At 35.0% G+C, this 20,100-nt stretch overlaps 1 long non-coding RNA gene and 1 pseudogene across 1 annotated transcript in view; one reads left to right on the top strand and one right to left on the bottom strand.

Moving 5' to 3' along the window:
- Positions 1 to 20,100, top strand: part of LOC126001557 (uncharacterized) — a 344,243-nt gene that overhangs the window by 59,064 nt on the left and 265,079 nt on the right. The window lies entirely within an intron of this gene.
- Positions 600 to 711, bottom strand: LOC126002778 (uncharacterized; annotated as a pseudogene).

Genomic DNA, 20,100 nt, shown 5'->3' with positions numbered 1-20,100 from the left:
AATCTATTTACCATATTAACTGTATGAGTATATAATAAATTTACTCACTAGGTTTCCTATGAGGTGTTAAAAGATATAACAATATTGTTCCATTTCAAAATAAATAGTCAGGATCATAGCAAAGAATAAATGGATATTAACAAATAGCTTTAAAATATGCTGAGTATTTAATTTAGAAGAGGTTTTCTGAAGTTATTTAAATATAATTATCTTTTCCCTTTAAAATCTACCTTTATGCTAGCTACTTTTTTAAAAAGTATAAATTCTTTACTTAACAAAAATAAGACAATCTGAAAGAAATGGATAAATTATTGGACAATTATACTCCTTCATGGTTGAACCAGGATGATCTAGCATATCTAAACAGACCCATCACCATTGAGAAAATTAAAATGATAATCAAAATTCTTCCCCCAAACAGAAGCCCAATTCCAGATGGTTTCATTAACGAATTCTTTCAAATCTTTGAAGAGGCCCAACTACAAATACTTTTCAGGCTCTTCCAGGAAATTAAAGAAACAGGAACCTCCTTAAATAGTTTTTAAAAGCTAGCATCACCCCGATGTCAAAAAGGTAGAGATGTTGATTTATATTTCTATAGAAATCTTGGTTAGAAGTCATAAAGTAGGTGGCAGTGTCTGTGTGTTTTGCAGGTTGAAACCTCTTCCATTCTTGTCAAAGGGATTGCTAATCTCTATTTTCATATTCTATGCTATCTTTCATATTCTATGCTACCTACCCTGTTTAGGTTCATCTGCAAAGCAGAAGTAGCTTTAAAATATAAATAAAAACGTGGTAAAATGGTCACAAAAGCATCCAATGCTTGGTAGATACATTGTAGATCAGATTTTTATTCATTTCAGAGCTTCCTTTTTTTTGCATAGGGAATTGAGTGTAGAGATATTTTACTTTTTATTTTGTATAGAGAGTTTAATCCAGTTCTTGACACCTAAGCAATAGTTTAATATTGCTTTATCTGAGCTGAACAGTCCTTAGAAGGAAGATAAAATCTTGAAGTTTTTCAAGTGTTTGCCACAGAATATATTACTGTAGGGTGACCTTTGAAAGGGTGAAATTTAAAATCAAGGTGATATTTAAAATTGGGAATTTATGAATGACTTATGATTATAAAAAGAATATTAAGTTAAAAATATATGTCAATAATCACGTTTGGGTTAAGGAAAAATAAAGTATAAATTTGTAAGCAGTTCTTTCTCTTTCCTTAACTTGGATGAATTTCTGACTACCTTGATTTAAGATTCTATTCAATAGTGACTACAGGCTCTTATGTTCATTGTAGCTTTATTTACAGCAGCCAGAATTTGAAAACAAGCCAGGTGCCCAAGAACAGTTGAGTGGCTAAAGAAATTGTGGTACATTTACACAATGGAGTACTATGCAGCCATTAGTAAAAATGCATTCATGAAATTTTATTTTATGAATGGTCATGGAGATTATTATGCTGAGTGAAATAAGCTAGGGAGATGGATATACATATAATAATCTTAGCAATCTATGGAATATAAGAAAAATAAAAGATAGTACAGGTAATAATATCCAGAGACTATAGAGATGAGGATCAGGAGGACCAGTTCATAGTACAATGCTTGCCACAAAGAGCAGTGAGTGCAGTTAGAGGAAGAAGGGTTTACTATGAGAATGACAGTTGGAACTGTTCACTCTGGACAAGAACTGAGTGCTGAAAGGGGTAAAGTGACATGCATAACACCCCTTAATAACAATTGTGCAAATCTGTCAAAAATGAAAAATAGAAGCAAAAGAGAGGGAGGATGAGAGAGAGGAGAGAAAAAGAGAGAAGCAAAATACCTGCCCCAGAAACAGATGGGTGGTAGTTGGGGAAGGAAATAGGGAACACTGGTGACTGGAAAGTTGGAAGGATAGTATACATTCTATGACTGAAACCAAACTATGGACATTTTTGTAACCACGGTACTTAAATAAAGCAATTAAATTTAAAAAAAAAAGAAAGAAAGAGGCTGCAGAGAGCATATAGCAGATAAAGCATTTGTCATGATTTTGGTTTTATCCCTGGTACCCTCTATGGTTCTTTGAGCATTACCTGATATTTCTCAAAATACACACACACAAAAAGAGAAAATTATACTAGAGAACGTGGAATAGTTAATTGAGAGTTTCTCCAGATTACCAATTCATACAGAAGAGAAAATCCACTATAATTTACATCATCTTCATATTGTATAATCTACTCTCTAATTATGAATTCAATTTATAATATTCATGAACATTCTTTCTATTTGTGAAATTATTACCCTATTGTGTTTCTTATAAGCTTTTGGAAAACATAAAATGTTTCATGCATTTATCTCTTCTCCGATACCTAGTATTTGTGATCATAGAACACATAAATTGTGAATGTAGTGGTTCAGACATTTTTTCAAGTCAGTATCTGAAGTGAGAGTAAATAGATTGATTTTATAAATAGTAGATTAAAGTTTTGAAAATAGCAACGGCAGTAAAATGTCTATCACTTTTCTACCTTAGAATACTCAGCATTAAGATTATGTAGATAATTTCCGACTAGACATTTTGTGCACAAATTTTATATGGTTTTAATTATATTCATACATAATTCATGTCTTTCAATTGAGATTATAAGGTGTTTACAATCATTTTTATTAACTATCTCATATGTAAGGAATAATCCATAATAAAAATTTTAAAGTCATAATATTCCCATGTGGCATAGTTTTTACAGGAAAATTTAAAATTATGCCAAAATAATTTTCTTTGGCAGGGGTTTGGGGACCAATCCCAGCTGTTCTCAGGGCTTCTCCTGACTGTGTTCATCACTCTTGACAGGTCTCAGGGGACCATAAGAGGTGCTAAGGATTGATTGTTTCTTGATTTGAGGACCCAGGATTCACCCCTGGAGAATGAGGGGGAAACATATAGGGTACTGGAGATTGAGCTTGGTTTGGCTGCATGCAAGAGAAGCACCGTACCCTTTGTACTATCTCTTTGACACTGTGGTACCAGGGATTGAACTGGGCCCAGAACATACAAGGCAAGCACCTCATCCATCCACTCTACTATCTCTCTGGTCCCTTGCATGATTTTCTTAAACATTCAATCTTCTATTCTTATATTTTACTTAGATTTTTTTTCAGTTTTCTTTTTATAAAATGTCTGTAATAATTAGTTTTTAATCTCTCTCTATTTTTCTTTTGAATACTTTCTAAGCATTTCTAACCTTTCTAAGCATTTCTAACCTTTCAGTAAGTTTTGTTGAAATTCTGGTTATTCCTATAAATCTAAATTTACCAGGAATAAATGTATTTTCTTTTAAAACAACAACCAATTATCATAAAATAGCTCCATAATTGTATTTCATTGTCCTATTAAGAAGCTGTACTTTCTCTCACTCACTTGTTTGTATACATTTTGTTCTCTTACAAATTTCCCATTCAAGTCTTTTTATTTATTTTCCAATTGGTCTATGTGAGTGTCTCACTCCATGCATGGCAAGAGCTAATTTTTTCTTTGTATATTCATGCAACATAGATTTAGTAAACACCATGAAGAAAGTGTGAAGCAGCAAGAAGCTGTCATCCAAGGGGTTAGGTCAAGCCATTCTAGGCACTATTTTGTAATGCAGCAATTGAGGGAGCTAAGTGTCTAAACTCTAAACAGTCCCTCTTTCCGTTACTGAATATTGCAACATGAAGGCCTGCAAAATGAGGTGGGTGGTATAGGTTTCATTCTCCACTCTGTCTCAACTATTAATAGTTTCAGAAATTACCAGTAAACCAGGGGTATGGGCACATTTGTCTTATACAGCTCTCTAAAATTTGAAATGTTGCAACGACTCAATAAGGTTTGCTCTTCAGCAAATTGCCAACAGCTTGAGTGTGACTCCTTAAGAATAATGAGAATCAACCTCATTTTAGGAGAGGGGACAGACTGTGTCTGTTTTTTGGCAACCCACATTCCTTTGCAGCTGGGATTGCTTAAGAGACTCCAAAGAGGTGAAGGGCCCATCTTGACAGAGAAATGTTCATTTTGTCTGAGAAGCTGCTAAGTTCTGTCAGCATCTGTCAGCAACATTCTCTCTAGCAAGGCTTCACTCTCCAAACCACTGGACATGACAGAAGTTAATGTAAGATCTCTATTGTCTATTTCAATCCCTTGTCATTTTTATCAGAAAGCTAAGTGCTAAATGCCTTCAGACACATTTTGAAAAAAAGAAGACTTTAAAAACACCGTCAAAGCAAGCAGCCAAATTTTCTTAATGCTAATTTTTTTATTTTATGGAAAACGCTCATAAATAGTTTAGACTTTGATAGCTAATGTGCTCAAAATTTTACTCTACCAAATAAAACAAAAGCTATTTTATATTAATAAAATGCAGATTTCTTTTTCTTCTCTTATGGGAGAGGAGGGTAGTGCTTGGGGCTTACTTCTGGATCTGCATTTATTTATTTATTTAATTTTTTGGTTTTTGGGTTGCACCTGGCAGCGCTCAGGGATTCCTCCTGGCTCTACACCCAGAAATTGCTCCTGGCAGGCTCCGAGGACCGTATGGAATGCCAGGATTCGAACCACCATCTTTCTGCATGCAAGGCTAATGCCTTACCTCCATGCTATCTCTCTGGCCCCTGGATCTGTACTTTTACTCCTGGATCTGTGTTGAGGGACTACTACTGAAAATGGTTGAGGGCCATATGTGGGTACCAGAGACAGAAACAGGATTCACTGAATTCAAGGGAAACATATTAATCTATGTATTATTTATTCATCCCTATGAAAAGTAAATAAATAAATAAAGGTTTCTGTGGAACAGTTAAGGAGGAAATAATCTGAATATTATAGCCTTTCCTAGATACACTTTTTAAATAATAATTTCTCCCCTTAAATTTTTAGAATGTCTTCTACTTGCATAACTGATTTGTTAAATTCAAGTTCTCTTGGCCATCTCTTCCAAGTAAAGTTTAGATTTAAAATAATAGTTAAATTATTTTAAAATCAAGTTTGTTGTTTCCATTTCTGTATGTTAGTGCAAAGAAAATAGCTAATTGCATTTCTGTATATGTTTGACTTCTTCAGGCATCTGCTTTTCATTATTATGCAACATCTGCCTCTTCTTAATATGTCTTGTCCATATTTAATCAGCTCACATATTCAAGTGCTATAAATCCTGTTGATAATGTTTGTGTATTATTATTACCTTGAGATGACAATTTTGCTTCATAGAAAGTTGTTCATTATTCTATATTCAATAAAGATAATTGCCTACATTTTATATTTTAATATTTATAAGATTTAAGTAAAAAAATTCTTGAGATTAAAGAGATAGTAGAGCAAGTAAAGTGTTTTTGTCTTCCATGCAGCCCACCCAGACTTGATCTGCCAACATTCCATATAGTCCCCCAAGCATTGCCAGGAGCAATTCCTGAGCACAAAGCCAGGAGTAAGCCCTGGTTACCAACAAGTGTGGTTCAACAACAAAAATCAAGTAAAAAAAATTATTCCTGTTTTGGATGACCCCAACATTTACTGTGCCTATGCAGGGGTGGAGGGAGAGACAAAAAACACTAAATAATCCTTTTTTTTAATATCTTAATTTTTTATTTTTTTATCTAGTTTTGATCGAATTCTTTGTTTTTGGGTAAATATTGAAGTAGCTGTCCATTTTTTATTATATATTTACTTTTTCTTTCTTCTTTTCTCTTCTTCCTCCTTGCGCCTTGTCATATTTCCTATCTCAAGACCATGGCATATGTGGTGCATATTTTTATGGCTGCAGTGCTCACTGAATATCTTATTTGATTCCTCTTTTTGAACTGCTGTGGTGTTTCACCTTCTTCTTTTCCCCCTCGTCTCTCAAACCAAGGACGAGAGCCTCTAGAATGACTCGGCTCATAGTCGGTGTAGTCGATTTTTACCCCAGTATATTACCTTTCTCTTCCTCAAACAAATCCACATAACTTGATCTTTCTAGCCCCGCCTCCCAACTAGAGGGGGCAATAATGGAGGCACCAAGACCAAACAGTTATAAGCCCACTAAGTAATTAACTAGACACAGAGGGAACCACTCATTCTAGCAGCCCCTGGGGGGAAGAGTGGAGGATATGGGAGGCAGGATAAGAGCGGTTGTGGGAGGACAATCTGATGGTGGGAATTCCCCTGATTCAATGTAAATATGTACCTGGAATATTACTGTGAAAGATATGTAAGCCACTACAATTAAAATAAAAATTATGTTATAAAAAATTTTGCCTTATATTTGGGAAACACCTGTTTAGAGTTATTAATTTCATATGGTAACTCTAGTCATATGTACTTGTGTAAAATAAAATCTTATTTTTTTTAATCTTCAAATATATCAATTTAAAAAACTTATAAAAATATTTTGGATTGAAGCCAGAGAGATAGCACAGCGGTAGGGCATTTGCCTTGCAAGCAGCTGATCCAGGATGGATGGAGATTCAAATCCCGGCATCCCATATGGTCCCCTGTGCCTGTCAGGAACGATTTCTGAGCACAGAGCCAGGAGTAACCCCTGAGCATGGCAAGGTATGACCCAAAAAGCCAAAAAAAAATTTGGATCTTTTATGAAGCATGTTAAAATACCTAAACTGTATATGGGATAGTTGTTGATGTTGGGATATAATTTTTCCCAAAGATACTTTATTTTTCACAAAGCTAAAGTGCAAAACATAGATGACTGTTTTTTAAATCATCACAATCAAATTTTTAACCACAGAATGTCTACAAGAATTATAGCTTTTAAAACTACAACCAATTTTTATATTTCAAAAATATTTGAACTCAAATAAATTAATTTCTTAAGAAGTACACTTCTATGTGTTTGGCCTTTAACTCTAGATAAACTGTTGTGCAGCTACATCTAGGAGCCACTGTCACGAGTGTCCATTCGAAGCCTTGTCCTTGGCCCCTGTGACTACAGTGTGTATGGTGGGTGGACTCACATTCACAGACATGGACAGGGAAGCATGCAATAACAAAATCGCCTTTCCAAAAATAACCAATGCAATTCCTTGCACCATTTTGAACTGTGACCTGCAGGTTGTAGTGATTTCAGCTCACATTCTACAGGTGGCCAGCCAGGCAGGCTCATTCAGTGAGGTCTCAGTAATCGGCATTCACTAGTTTGGGTAGGGAGTGGGCAACACATAGGATCAGTCTGTTGCTTTACTTGTATGGCTCTTAGGAATTGATGCCTGGAAAAACATTTGTTTCATCCCCTCCATTTATGCCCTAGGCCTTAACCAGAACTTTATAGATGAAGACAGATTAGATCAGAGTTCAAAGGTAAAAGGAAGGGCTTGGGAACATCAAGGGGGCCCAAATCTTACCTTACCAAGTGATAATGTTTTGTTTTCAACCAAAGTAAAAGTCAGTACTTTTTTCTTTCTCTTTCTACTATCTCATGTCTCTTAAAGACCTCAGATGTTGGGATATAATTTTTATGCAATTTTGGAATTCTACATGCAGATTAAGTTCTGATCGCAGCTAAGAGTAGAGCAAACTACTTTGTTTAACTGGAGTGACTATAGAATATGGTGGTGGTGTTAACTTTCTGGAGATCCAATGTTAAGTTAGATTTGGTAAGGATATGTGGAAGATTGATCATTTTTTTCCTAATAAAATTCAATTCTGAGATTTCAAATACAATACTGAATTTATGAACTGTTTCTTTCATAACAAGCACATCTATACAGATGTAAGCTTCCACATCAGAATGTAATTTAAAATGATGCTGTTAATTTGGACAAATGTAAAAGGATTCATAGAAACAATATTTAAACAGAGGAATCATGCTCACTTTGTCAGAAAATAAAATCTTGATATCTTCCCGATCCAGGAATAAATTATAGCCCAAAGAAGCTTATTTTGGAAAACCTATTTATAATATTAATAAGGAAAATGTGCTTGATAACTTATTTAATTTTTATAACAATGTCTTTGTGGCCAAACAAAGATAAGGGGAGTAAAGGTGCTTGCCATGGATGGGAATATTACATTTGGATCTTTGGCATGTCATATGGTCTCCAACTGTCTTCAGTAATGCTTCCTAAGCTCTCTGGTATGGCTCCCAGAATAAAAACTACCAAAAACAAATAAAAATACAATGCTTATAGAATAATATGTATTGGATAATAATACATACATACATGTGAAAAAATTAGTTTGATAGAGTAGTACATTACTCACATCTTATGGCAAATAATTAGTTCTAAGTTCAAACCTAAGGTTTTAGTCTATTTCTCATTTATTTTAAATACCAATATTTTGAAATACTGGAAAAATTCAGGGAAATGAAATTATCCATGAACAATTGTCATATCACAATAGAGGGAAATTGTATTCATGCTAAGCTGTTACTTTTAATGACAATTGGTAGAATTGAATTACCTGGACCTTTTCTAATCTTAGTTTATATGCTCTATTATTAAGGGAAAAATATGCAGAGAGGAGAAAGTAGAAATGTGACATGTAAATGTTGAAACAAGTAGAAGTTGAGAGTCACCCTCTTCTTTTGTTGGATATATGCTGCTATTTTCAGTAGACTTCTGAGTCAGATAGGTACTGCAAATGCCTCCACTAGATGGTTGTATCTGTGCTAATTGAGCATTTACTCGAGCAGTGTTATGGGCATTACATTACCTAATGTATTTTTTCTACTTAATATTTTCCATCACTCTTACATAAATTCCAATAATATTTCCATTTACAGATATGGAAGTTGAAACTAAAAATGTCAAACCACATTCTAAGATCATATGTCTTGTTACTGGCTAAATTAGATTATGCCAAAATATCCTGGCATTGCGGTCTGTGTTATTAACAACTAACTCCTGTTTCTTCCTACATTTAATAATTTCACATGATTTTCCTCATAATATTCCTGAGTTATTTTAAAATTTTCATAAAGTATGGTTGCAAATTCATATAGAAAAACAGCATTTAAACTTTATGGGTTGTTACTAATTGCTATTCTTTTTAGGTTTGTTGGGAGACACATTTGATTGGGCTTCCAGACAGATGGTATCTAGCTGCTGAGATATACTAGGAATCATTTATTTCATCTTTCAAGTAGAAAGAATAATACTTGATACACCTAAAGGCAGAAATGGGGCCAGATGGCATCCTGGAGAACAACACATTTCTGATTGTGATCTCTAGGAGTCTGGAATTCTGACAAAAGCACAATTGAGAATGGCTTAGATAGCTTAATGGTATGATGGGAGCATAAGGGGAAGAAATCTTATTTGTCCTCTTGGTATAGTGTTGAAATGTCTCACTGAACCCTGAGTACTCTAGTTTCACTACAAAGAAATCTTTGGCTAAGAAGAAAGAGGATATATACAATTTTCTAGTTAGCAACAGTAACTATTACTTTAACAGTGCTTTTTTAGCTTATTATTCCTAGCTAAAAATTATTTTGGGAGGGTGTAGAAAGAGGAGATAATATATAGGATATAGTTTTAAAAGAATAAAAATTTATTGCTGATTATTTTCAGGAAAATGAATAATTCCTTATTTTTTCTGATAGGGAATCACTCTTACCTTTGTGCTCAGGGGTTGATCACAGTTGCTCAGAGGACTATGTGATGTTAGGGATTGAACTCCTCCATATCCAAAATATGAGTTCAGACTTTTTCACTATCTATCCCAGAAATATGAAAGATTCTTAAAGTATAATGTGCTAATGACTTAGTTGAATTAAAATTATCATACTACTTATTTCTATGAATAATTTATCATGAGTCAGTTTCTTTTTTACTTATTTTACAATCAAATCTAATATAAAATTTAAAAAATATTGAGAAACCTATTTTGAATTATTTCAGTAAGCATAAAATCCTTTGGCTCTTTTGGATTCAATAACCTTAACTTTCTTGCTAATTCCTTATGTAATAGTCATGTTTTATATATATATATATATATATATATATATATATATATATATATATCTCCTGGCAGTCTCTGGGGACCATATGAGATGATGGGAATTGAACCCTGGTTCGTCCTGGGTCAGCCACATACAAGGCAAATGCCTTACTGCTGTGCTATTTCTCTGGCCCCTAGTCATGTAATATTTGTTGCATACATATAACGATATGTGGGTAATGACTCATAAGTTGATTGTGCTTGTTATCTTCACAATCAGTTTGTTGAATAGAATGTCAATAAGGATTTCAATAAATATGTTTCAATAATAAATATGTTTCAATAAATAAATATGTTTCAATAAATATTTTTATTATAAAATTAAGATAGTCTCTCAATTTAGACACACATTTAATTTATCAAGATAATGTTCCAAAGCGAGTCAATGTGCTTTGTTTCTTTGTGTTGCTGTTGAGCTATAGTTGGTGGTGTTCAGGGTTACTCCTGGCTCTGTGCTAAGGGATCACTCCAGGCAATGTTCAAGGGACCAAATATGATTATGGATTGAACCCAGGTTGGTCACATGCAAGCCAAGTGCTTAATCCCTGTCTGTATTATCTTTCTGGCCCCAGCTAAACCCTGTATAATGTATGATCTTTTTAGGATTAAAGGACTTGGTGGCTTATTTTATAGGAAAACATTTCTTAGTTTATTGTTATTTTAAATGCTAGTTGGAGACACAAAGGAGGAAGCTCCACCCCTAAAATGCCTGGAGAATGGTTTATTTCATATTTGTGGAATCCAGTGCCAAGTAAAAAATAAACATGAAAATAAAACACATTTACTCAGAATCTCTAGGGTGAGCTGCAAAGAGCCTGTGCTACAATGGCCTAGATTAAAAACTAAGTTTCAGAGTAAATGTTGTCATAAAAACATAGGCACTTTTGGTTAACTATGTGCCATATAGTTTCAAAAAAATTGACATTAGGTTTTCAAATTTATAATTCATCCATATGCTGGTGACTTGTTTCTACAGTGTCTACTGGCTTTTTAAAGCATTGACTAAATCTATCATTGTAGATAGACTGAAAAATACCATGTAATCCCAAATAAAATTTAAAATACCTCCATAGTTCACATCTATTTTCCTTGTTGTTTCTTCCTTGAAATGTGCCATGGGATGAAACATGTAGTTTAGGAATGGTATAACAATGGTTTTAAATTTATTATTAGAGTGGGTACCCTGGGAAGGAAAAAGATAAACCACAAGGATTGTTACATTTACATTTCTCCCAACTTGTTGCTACTTTCCTAGTTAGTACTCCAATTTGCTCCTTTAAGAAGATGTTAATCAGAGAGATTGAATGCTATAATACCCATTCATTATTTATCTCATCAACAGTCCATTGCATTGCCAGTATAAATGTCATATTAAAATGACCAGCTGAACGATGACTTTGGTTTTCTATGTTATTCAGATTTTTTATGCTTGGATAGGACCCTGGCTATTTTGAAGCATCTATATTAAAAAAAATACTAAGTGAAATAGAATGAGTCTGTATCTTAGGGGTAGTCCCCAAACATGGACTGAAAATCATGAAAAAAAGATTATTTATAGAGTGAGAAATATTGATTGTACATAGGACTAGAATATTTTAAAAATAACATAATTTATTAGTAAGAAAATATATTTCTTTGTTTAAAAGTAGGTTAATGTATTACTTCCACCCCATATATTTTAACTTTATCAGTCTAGCCTGCATTTTTTAATATGATCCAGGTTAAAACATTGAGTACCTTTAATGCAGCATTATTTCTGGATAGACGTCTTCATTAGCCGGACAGACTCAGATGCTTGACCTCTCAATGACACTTTCAGTGGTCTCTAGAGATGGAACTGGGAACTTACAAGAGGCACAACTGCAGCATGTAATATTGTATAAATTAGAGACCCTCTAATATGAAAATGAAGTTTTTTGTTCATGTTCTTTTATGTTATTTGCATGGTTTTAGGAAAAATTAACTCTATATGTGCAGATATATGCTTATATGTACATATACATAGATATATACATATCTATGTTTTGGGGCCACACCTGGAAGTGCTAAGGGCTTACTTCTGGCTCTACACTCAGCAGCCACTCCTTGCTAGCTCAGAGGACCATATGGGTTGCTGGGGATCAAACTCAGGTTGGCTGCCCCATCCCTATGTCCACTTCCATCCATTGTTCCTTTTCTCCAGCCTACTCCCTGTATTGTTTAATTGATGATTGTGATACTGTTGCATATTGTTACCGACCTTGACACTTAATTGAGGCTCCACTTAATTTCCTGCATTACAAATAACCCATTTGTCCTCCCTCATCCCCACTGCCCACTCCTCATTCCCCAGTCTAAAAATCTAGATCTAGATTATCTGGGGTCTGTATTCTAGTCTCCAAGTGCTATTATCAATTGATATTTTCCATTCCATTTATTTATTTCTCTAAATTCCACAGATAAGTCAAATTATCATGTATTTGACTTCTACCTTTTGATTATTTTACTTAGCTTCTTTTTTTTTTTTTTTTTTTTTTGGTTTTTTGGGCCACACCCGGCGGTGCTCAGGGGTTACTCCTGGTTCTCTGCTCAGAAATAGCTCCTGGCAGGCATGGGGGACCATATGGGACACCGGGATTCGAACCAACCACCTTTGGTCCTGGATCGGCTGCTTGCAAGGCAAACACCGCTGTGCTATCTCTCCGGGCCCTTTACTTAGCTTCTTAATATGTCTGGATGATAGAGTGTTAGAATCAAACAGAAAAGGTAGGTTTTAAGTTAGAATGAATATAGAAACAGAATAAAAAAACAGATTTTATATAGAAATATTTTCAAAAGTCAATGAACTATCTTATCAGTTTAATTTTGACAGTTATTTAAATTTTTATATTATCTGACATTATTATTTAGAATCTGTTTATGTCATTGTATTGAATTGGACAATAATATTTAGCTTTGTGGGGTCTTAACTACTAGCACTTAAGATCTAGTTTGATTCTCTCAAATCCCAAATATGCCATTTCTGCCTTATTTAAAAGTAGAGAAAGGACTAGAGTGATACATAATCTTGATTTCTCTTACTATTACATTTTATTAGTGAAAATGAAGTTCCCCACTCAGGAATGATATGCCTATATATAGCTATATAACTAGACAGATAACTTTCAAGAGAATATCTATACTTTATTTTTGTCTATTTATAAAATGCATGCATCTTATATTGTTGAATAACAGATTAATTATGGAGTCCTGGATGGTTGTGGATGATGGTGAAATGGATAGAGGGGCCTTTCTCTGCCAACCTGGGGCCACACACCAGCAATCCCTTTCTTCCAGCTTGTGGGGTCTGAGGGTTCAGGATAGCCATGAGGAAAAGACTCACAGCCATCAGGTTTCAAGAGACATGAAGCTTTATTCAGGCCCTGGCCAACATGTGTCACCTATAATCTTAAACTTATTTAAGCATGCTCTCTTCAGCTGCCCAGCATCTTAACCTCTTTTTGCCATGTCTCCTCCTGCTACTTCTTCCTCCATCTCCCGCTGAATCTCTCCCAATCTCCCATTGGTAAGACCAATGGGCTGGTCTTACCATCTGGTAAGGTTATGCAGAAGATGGTGGTAGGGGTCTTTAGAAGATAACAAAAATACTGCCTGAGGGGCAGAAAGAAGATTCTCTTATTACACTAGCAACTTTTTTCCATACAGTTTTTTAATTTTTCTCACAAATAGTTACTTGTATTGAAAGAAAATTGCATTTATACTAAGCCATGGCAACCTGTTCTCATTTTGTTCTCTAAATGTTTATTAGAGTATGTCTAGAACTATGTGGATATCTGGTGAGGGGGATGGGACCAGAAATTGCATTCATGCTTTATTAAAGTTGCGGTCAGATTCTCCCTAAAGGGCTGTAACCCCCTTAGACAACTTCCTCTTTGGGGAGTTTGCAAAGTATAGAAACCAAAGACAGCCCTGCTGCCAGGTTCGGGTAAGTTTTGGGGACAAAGAGGGGCCTCCTTTAGTCACAGTGGCCTCATGAATGGCCATTTTCTGCTCAAACTCAGGCCAGGCCACTCATTAGTTGCAGCCTTTGCATGGAATGACAGTGAACAGCAGTGGCATTTGTGACCATGTGCTCATTCTTTGATGGTACATTTTGATTAGTGAATGCCACTCCTTAATTCCTCCATCTGGTATGGTGTTACTGTTTTAAGATGATTAGGCACAGTCCTGATACAACTATGTCAGGCTATGGGAAATGCAAAGGTGGGAGTTGGGGGTGTGAAAATAGAAAGGTTTATGGGACTAGAGAGATAGGACAGTGGTAGGGCGTTTGCCTTGCACACAGCTGATCCAGGACAGAAAAGGTTCGAATCCTGGCAACCCACATGGCCCCCCCCATGCTTTGCCAGGAGCGATTTCTGAGTGCAGAGTCAGGAGTAAACCATGAGCAGCGCTGGGTGTGACCTCAAAAGCCAAAACAAGACAAGACAAAACAAAACAAAAACAAAAAGAAAATAAATAAATAAAAAGGTTTGGGTATCAAGAAACAGATATGATAGTTTGATATCAAGATCTGCCAATAATAGCATATGAGAGCTTGAAAAGATAATTGTTTGGGGATAAGACTTTGATCAGATAATTAACCTTAATAAAAGCAAATTTTAGAAAGATTCTGAAAGAATTACACTGAGAGGATTCAGACTTTCTTTTCTATTTTCTTTGTTACTCTCAAGTTTTGACATTTTCCCTTGCTACTTGCACTAGCCTTCCTAAGCCCCTTATGTTCATCCTGCTCACTGACAGCTGACAAGTCAGAATTTTCCAACCTTTGCTCAAACTTGCCTTTTGGAATTAAGTTTTCTGTCTCATTCAGTGTTAGGTACATGTTTTTGTGTCTTTCCCAGTCTGCCCTTTGCCTCATCTTTCTATTCATTCCACATTTTTCTTATGCTCACCTACTTTGTGAATCTGGTTTCCTTCTCTGACTATCTTTTGAATAACCATACTTCCCTCTTATAATCATTTTCATGTACATATTTTTCTGAGTAAAATATTCCTTTGCCAGATACCCACCTTAATTATTTCTTTAGTTCTTTTCCATTTCTATTTAACTGGCACTTTTTAAGAGAGGTTTTTGTGACCAAGTGATTTACAGTAGTACGCCTGTCTTCCCCATCACTCTCACACCACTTAGCCTGTCTTCTTTTCGATTGCACTTATCTCCACTTGTCATACTCTGGTAAGTTAAATCATACAAAGTTACCTTTCTATGACCAAAAAATTGTTAAATATTCGAATCTTATATGATTAAGTCTATTGTATATTAATTAGTTTGTTCATTTCTTTTTTTTTTTTTTTTTTTTTTGGTTTTTGGGCCACACCCTGTGATGCTCAGGGGTTACTCCTGGCTATGCGCTCAGAAGTTGCTCCTGGCTTCTTGGGGGACCATATGGGACGCCGGGAGATCGAACCGCGGTCCGTCCTAGGCTAGCGCAGGCAAGGCAGGCACCTTACCTCCAGTGCCACCGCCCGGCCCCAGTTTGTTCATTTCTCTGCACTAGATTTATACTTTGTGAATCCTCTGCTTAATTTTATTTTTCTTTTCACTCTCTACCCTATCATGCTGACTGAATATAGAGCTTATAAAAGTAGTATTGAGCAAATGAAAAGGAAAAAGAAATGCTGGTAAAATTTGTTGATAGGAGAAAAAATTATGTGGAAAGTGATCTGTGCTTAGAGACACTAGGAAAATGCAATTAGAAGGACTTTTTAGAGAGTACAGAAAATTGAAAGAATTATTTGCCTGTCAGTGTGCAGTTTCTGTATCATTGGAGCTATGACTTTATATATAAAACTTAATTATATTTATTTCCATGTAGTTTCCTGAAAGTGAGACTAAGGGATATAAAATAAATTTTGAATGTAATACTTTTGCTGTTTTTACAGTTGGTAAATTATAAGAATTCAGTTTAAATGAGATAAAAGTTGATTGCTACTAGAGAAGGTTATTTTTTTATTTGTTTCAGAAACATGGCTGATAATCTCAATTTTATGCCTGTACAAACTCTCAGAAATGCTATAAAATTAAATTCTTCCATGCATATCTGATTTTTAAAAGAAATATAAACACTTCTATGTTTATTTAGGACCTCATGTCATAAATAAAGATGAAATTTTAAGTGTTAGGATTAAGTATGTGAATTAGTTTTTTAACCACTTCTGTGATGAAACAATTAGTTATGTTAATTAAACCCACAGGCTTGCATTTGAACAATTGTACATAAGGATGAAATAAAAAATTGAGACTGTATTGGAAATAATACCTTCAGGATGAATCTGTGACCTCTGAATGAAAGGAATTAGAAGAAATATTGACTATTAGCAAGAATAACAAGAAAGTTATGTCTTACAGAATAGTATTTTCACCCAAGATTTATCACTGTAATTTGCACCTCTTTGAGTTGGGATTTTAATTTGTACATGTTGCACAGTAAGGGAGGATAAAATCTTAACTTAGAGGGAGGATAAAATCTTAACTTAGAAGGATTTCAGGTGATTCTCAAACATATGTAAAAAGTAAATTAAAATATTTAGAAGTGATATGCCACTAAACTGTTTCAAATGTTTCCTACCTGTAAATTTCTATTGTAAGTTACCATAATCTACAATTGTTAAACACAAAAGATTCCCCCATTAGTGTTAGAAAACACAAGAAGAGGGGCCGGGAAGGTGGCGCTAGAGGTAAGGTGTCTGCCTTGCAAGCGCTAGCATAGGATGAACCGCGGTTTGATCCCCCGGTGTCCCATATGGTCCCCCCAAGCCAGGGGCGATTTCTGAGCACATAGCCAGAAGTAACCCCTGAGCGTCAAACGGGTGTGGCCCAAAAACAAAATTAAAAAAAAATAAAAAAAAAGAAAACACAAGAAGATATATATTTTTGTATTTACTCCTTTTATTTTTTCATTGTAAAACCATAGAGTAGTAATTAAAATTTAAAAAAAATGATAGCATAGAAGAGATAGTACATCTGACTGACCCCAGTTTAAATCCTAGTACTATAGTCCTGACCACAGAGCCAGGAATATACACTGAACCCCTCTGGGTGTACCCCTCTCTCTGAAGAAAGTGTTAGCAATAGAGAGAACCATTCAACTATATATTTTTTAGTTTTTGTTTAAACTGTATTATTTTTACATTGTATGATAATATAGTTACAATGATATTTACCTTCATGCCTATTATGTACTGCCTGTCTCTACCTCTAGGATACCTAAACCCTTACATCACTGTCATGGTGTCACTCCCAGTCTTTCCAATCCAACTTTTCTTCACCATTAATACCCTCTGCCCCCAATACACATACTTGATAACCTCAGTTTTGTATTCAAAGTTCAAGATAATTAGTGTCTTTAGATACATTCTATTTCTTTTCTTTTTTCTTTTTTTCCTTTTTTTTAAACTTTTTTTTTGCTGTTTCTTTTTTTCCCCTTTATTTAAACATCTTGATTACATATATGATTGCGATTAGGTTTCAGTCATGTAAAGAACACCCCCTTCACCAGTGCAACATTCCCACCACCAATGTCCCAAATCTTCCTCCATCCCACCCCACCCTCACCTGTACTCCAGACAGACTTTCCAGTTCCCTCATTCATTCACATGATTATGGTAGTTCTCAGTATAGTTATTTCTATAACTGCACTCACCATTCTTTGTGGTGAGCTTCATGAAGTGAGCTGGAAGTTCCAGCCCTCCTCTCATTGTCTCTGAGGATTGTTGCAAAAATGACTTTTATTTTTCTTAAAACACATAGATGAGTGAGACTATTCTGCATCTCTCTCCCTCCCTCTGACTTATTTCACTCAGCATGATAGATTTCATGTACATCCATGTATAGGAAAATTTCATGACTTCATCTCTCCTGACGGCTGCATAATATTCCATTGTGTATATGTACTACAGTTTCTTTAGCCATTCATCTGTTGAAGGGCATCTTGGTTGTTTCCAGAGCCTGGCTATTGTGAATAGTGCTGCAATAAATTTATGTGTGAGGAAGGGGTTTTTGTATTGTATTCTTGTGTTCTTATGGTATATCCCTAGGAGTGGAAAAGCTGGGTCGAATGGGAGCTCAATTTCCAGATTTTGGACGAATCTCCATATCGTTTTCCATAGAGGTTGGACTAGAAGGTATTCTCACCAGCAGTAGATAAGAGTTCCTTTCTCTCCACATCCCTGCCAGCACTAATTGTTCTCATTCTTTGTGATGTATGCCAATCTTTGTGGTGTGAGATGGTATCTCATTGTTGTTTTGATTTGTATCTCCTTGATGATTACTGATGAGGAGCATTTTTTCATGTGCCTTTTGGACATTTGTATTTCTTTTTTAATCAAAACGTCTGTTCATTTCTTCTCCCCATTTTTTGATGGGATTAGATGTTTTTTTCTTGTAAAGTTCTGTCAGTGCCCTGTATATTTTGGATATTAGCCCTTTATATGATGGGTGTTGGGTGAATAGTTTCTTCCACTCGGTGGGTGGCTCTTGTATCCTGGGCACTATTTCTTTTGAGGTACAGAAGCTTCTCAGCTTAATGTATTCCCATCTGTTGATCTCTGCATCCACTTGTTTGGAAAGTGCAGCTTCCTCCTTGAAGATGCCTTTAGTCTCAATGTCATGGAGTGTTTTACCGATGTGTTGTTCTATATACCTTATGGTATCAGGTCTGATATCAAGGTCTTTAATCCATTTGGATTTTACCTTCATACATGATGTTAACTGGGGGTCTATGTTTGCTTGTTTGCAAGTGGCTAACCAGTTCTGCCAGCACCACTTGTTGAAGAGGTTTTCCCTGCTTCACATAGGATTTCTTGCTCCTTTGTCAAAAATTAGGTAATTGTATGTGTGGGGAACATTGTCTGAGAACTCAAGTCTATTCCACTGATCTGAGGGTCTGTCTTTATTCCAATACCATGCTGTTTTGATAACTATTGCTTTGTAGTACTGTTTAATGTTGGGGAAAGTAATGCCTCCCATTTTCCTTTTCCCTAGGAGTACTTTAGCTATTCAAGGGCATTTATTGTTCCAGATGAACTTCATAAGTGTTTGATCCACTTCTTTGAAGAATGTCATGGGTATTTTTAAGGGGATCGCATTAAATCTGTATAATGCTTTGGGGAGTATTGCCATTTTAATGATGTTAATCTTGCCAATCCATGAGCAGGATACATGTTTCCATTTCCGTGTGTCCTCTCTTATTTCTTGGAGAAGGGCTTTATAGTTTTCTTTGTATAGGTCCTTCATGTCTTTGGTCAAGTTGACTCCAAGATATTTGAGTTTGTGTGGCACTAATATAAATAGGATTGCCTTCTTGACTTCCTTCTCTTCCCTATCATAAAAGGCCATTGATTTCTGTGTGTTATTTTTTTTATAGATCACATGTGAGTGAGATCAGTATTTTCACTTTCTCTAATATCACTTAACAGGAGAACCCTTTAACTCCATCCAAATTGAAGCAAAAAAGAAAGATTCCTCTTTTCTTATACCTGAATAGTATTTATTTAAATACCTAATGGTATTTATCTGTCATTAGATCCTTGAATTATTTTCATATCTCAGCCACTGTAAACAGTGCTGCAGTGAACATACATGTGCATTGTTTATTTTTTGGCACTACATGTAGCAAAATTTTATTATGGATGGAAAAAAAAATGGAATGACATTCTTATTTTTGTTGGTTATTTTGAACATTGTAAAGTTCACCACAGGGAAAATTCCACTGAGAAGACAAAATCAGCACTAAATAAACTGATAATGACTCTAATCACTTCCGGGAAAAATAGTGAGTAGATGGAAATAATGATGAGGAATTTTATAAGGACTGAAACAATTATTAGTAAAAATAGATGAAGATAAAAGACAACTATTTGATGAATTATATTACATGTAAAATTGATAACAAAAAGAATAAAGATTTTTTAATATAATTATTTAAGCACCATAGTTACAAAGTTGTTTATGGTTGATTTTCAGTCATAGAATATACACAACCCTTCACCAGTGTACATTTCCCACCAGTGTTCACAGTTTACCTCCCACTCACCTCCCTCTACCTGCCTTTGGAGAAAGCACTTTACTTCTCTCTCTCTCTCCTTGTTACTTTTCCTTTT

Source organism: Suncus etruscus, chromosome 2 (assembly GCF_024139225.1).
Source record: "Suncus etruscus isolate mSunEtr1 chromosome 2, mSunEtr1.pri.cur, whole genome shotgun sequence".
Lineage (NCBI taxonomy): Eukaryota > Metazoa > Chordata > Mammalia > Eulipotyphla > Soricidae > Suncus > Suncus etruscus.
This window is presented reverse-complemented; position numbering and strand designations above follow the sequence as displayed.